Source organism: Acomys russatus, chromosome 19 (genome assembly GCF_903995435.1).
Source record: "Acomys russatus chromosome 19, mAcoRus1.1, whole genome shotgun sequence".
NCBI classification, from domain to species: domain Eukaryota; kingdom Metazoa; phylum Chordata; class Mammalia; order Rodentia; family Muridae; genus Acomys; species Acomys russatus.
In genome coordinates, this window is record NC_067155.1 from 16,492,972 (window position 1) to 16,496,545 (window position 3,574).

At 45.6% G+C, this 3,574-nt stretch overlaps 1 pseudogene; it reads right to left on the reverse strand.

Annotated features, from left to right (window-relative positions):
• Positions 1–851: 851 nt before the first annotated feature.
• Positions 852–2,291, reverse strand: LOC127203235 (non-histone chromosomal protein HMG-14-like; annotated as a pseudogene).
• Positions 2,292–3,574: the final 1,283 nt, after the last annotated feature.

Here is a 3,574-nt window from a genome sequence, read left to right on the forward strand (position 1 = left end):
TTTTAATTATTCTTTTTTCTTTCACAAATGAGATTTTTTATTGGCTGAGGAACGGAATACAGACATTTCGATTCTTAACAAAAGTACCCAGACTTTGAAGTCTCACACACACACACACACACACACACACACACACACACACACACACACACACATTGTGTTCGCGGACCCACATGAAGAACCTTGTGTTGTCTCTCTTTGAACTTATTCCAGTGACACTCCAGACTCAATTTTGACAGGTTTTCTGTAAGACCTCACATAACAACCCAATGTTCACAATCCTCAGTTCCACCGACTTGCAATTTTATGCCACAAGCAGTATAAATTCAAAATTCTCACCTTTTACAGTACATTATCATGATTATTAGAAAAAAATGAACAGCCAGACCAGAGACGTTACAGTTCTGACAGGGCAAGGACCAAGGAGTTGTTTTCTTAGGAAACGGCTCTACTAGAAACAGGAGACCAGATCTAACTGAAAACATTAATATTCCAGACAGGAATGCACGACTGAGACTCCAAATTGCCATTTAGAACACTCCGTGTTGTAGGGTATAAAACTAGCCCCCTCTACGGAGTGTTATGGTGACCCCGCGACAGTCACAGCCTCTCCTGACTCAGTATCCTGCTATTTTCTGGTTGTACCAAAAAATAAACAACCAGGAAATGATTTAACCTCGTAAAAAAATCATTTACAGTTAAACAAAATGGGATGAGGTAGAATTTCCCGCAGCCCTTAAAATTGTTTCTAGAGCTACTAGAAAACTCGCAGTTACAAAATAGTTGATAAAAATATTCCTCCTGATTGTACAAGAAGGGAGGGAGGGACCACTGACAGACACGATGGATGGTTAGTCAGGCTTGGCTTCTCTCTCTTCTACCTCAGAGGCTGGACTTCGGTTTTCTGTCTCTCCATTTTTTTTTTTTTTTGCAGGCAGATCTGTAGTTTGTTGGTCAGCCACTTCAGCTTGTTTGCCCTTTGCTGGCACATTTTCGGTCTGATGATTTATCCTTCCCCGAGGCCTTTTCCGCTTTGCGTCCACCTTGGTGACAGCCTCGCGGAGCCGTGCTTGGGCTCCGCCTTTGCTAAACCATCCACGCTAACCTTCTGCTTGGGCAGCCTGGCAGCGTGGGCTGGCAGACCCGTGTGCTGCAGAGCCAAAGAGTCGCTGCCGCCGCCGCCGCCGCTGCTGCAGGAACCGCTGCGATCTCTCTAATTCTTTTTCATAATATAGAACCTTAGCTGGGTGGGATCTTACCTGGAGGTCACTGCTCCTTTAATATCTTTTCTTTCTTCCTTCCTTCCTTTCTTTTTTTGAGACAGGGTCTCTCTGTGTAGCCTTGGCTGTCCTGGACTCACTTTGTAGACCAGGCTGGCCTCGAACTCACAGCGATCCGCCTGCCTCTGCCTCCCGAGTGCTGGGATTAAACGAATGTGCCACCACACCCGGCTCCGTGTAATATGTTTAATCTTGTCATATTCTTTTTTTTTTTTTTAATTTTTTTTTATTAATTTATTCTTGTTACATCTCAATGTTTATCCCATCCCTTGTATCCTCCCATTCCTCCCCCCCCCCATTTTCCCATTATTCCCCTCCCCTATGACTGTTCTTGAGGGGGATTACGTCCCCCTATATATTCTCATAGGGTATCAAGTCTCTTCTTGGCTACTTGCTGTCCTATCTTGTCATATTCTTGAACACAGGACTTTGTCCCATTTCACTTCTTGACCCTTTAACCCTTGAACCATACATTTTGTATTTTTATTTTAAAGCTTGCTACATTTCATCAGAATGTTCTTCATAGGAGTGAAACCACAGGACAGAGTCTATACTGGGCTATTTTGAGATTTCCTCTGTCAAGGCAGTTAATCTAAATGTCTTCACTTTAGCCTCAGGCGGACTCTTCTACTAAAGGAAAATAGCAGCCACAATCTTCACCAGAATATCACAAGAACAGTCTCTAGGCAACATATTAGAGTTCCTCTCACTGGAAAACTCCTGAGCCTGGTCCTCACGTTCAAATCATCATCAGCACCACTGCCTTCTATGTTTCTACTAGTCCGTTAAGACACACTCGGGGCATCCTACTGCTTTCAAAAGTCCCCAAAGTCACATTTCTTCAAGCAAAAATCATGGTCAGGCCTATCACAGCAATAACCCACCTCCTGGTACCAACCTCTGTGTTACTTAGGAATTTGCTAGTGTCAGGAAACTACACGATCAAGGCAGCTCTTATAAAAGAAAGCATTTATGGCACTGGCTTACCATCACCGTTCTGGCGGGAATCATTACAGCATCTAGGGAGACCTGGTGCTAAAGGAAGAAGCTGAGAGTTTTACATCTTGAGCTGAGGACACGAGAAGGAGACCGGCTTCCACACTGTGCAGGGCTTAGGCACATATGACCTCAGAGCCCCGCCTCCACAGTGACACACTTCTCCGAAGAGGGTGCGGCGCGAGGGGCCAAGCAGGCGAACATAAACCGTCGGCCGGGCGGCGGGGGGGGGGGGGAGGGGGAGGGCGGAAACGAGGCAAACCACCACAGCGCCCACGGGGGGCGCCCACAGGCGAGAGAGGGAAGGGGGAAAGGGAAAAGAACCGACAGAAGGGGGAGGGGGGGGGAACAAAACAGCCCAGAGAAGCACACACAGGAGCACGCAACCAGACGAGGGGGAGGCAGGCACAGAGAAACGAAAAAAAAACACAGACACACACAGACACACACACACCGACACACACACACAGACACACACACAGACACACAGACGCACACACACAGACACACACACAGACACACACACCACACACCACAGACACACACAGACACACACACAGACACAGACACACACACAGACACACACACAGACACACACAAACACACAACAGACACACAGAACACACAGACACCACAGACACACAAACACACACACAAACACAACACATACACACATACACACACATAACACACACACACATACACACACATACACACACATACACACACCTACACACACATAACACACACATACACACACATACAAACACATAACACCACATACACACAAATACACACACATACACACACACATAACACACACCACACATACACACACATACACACACATAACACACATACACACACACATACAAACATACACACATACACACCATACACACACACATACACACACACTACACATACACACATACACACACACATACACACCATACACACACTAGACACACACACATACACACACACACACATACACACCATACACACACATAACACATACACACACATACACACACATACACACACATACACACACATACACACACATACACACATACACACACATACACACACACATACACACACATACACACACATACACACACATACACACACACATACACACACATACACACACATACACACACATACACACACATACACACATACACACATACACACACATACACACATACACACACACATACACACACATACACACACATACACACACACACACACACACACATACACACACATACACACATACACACACA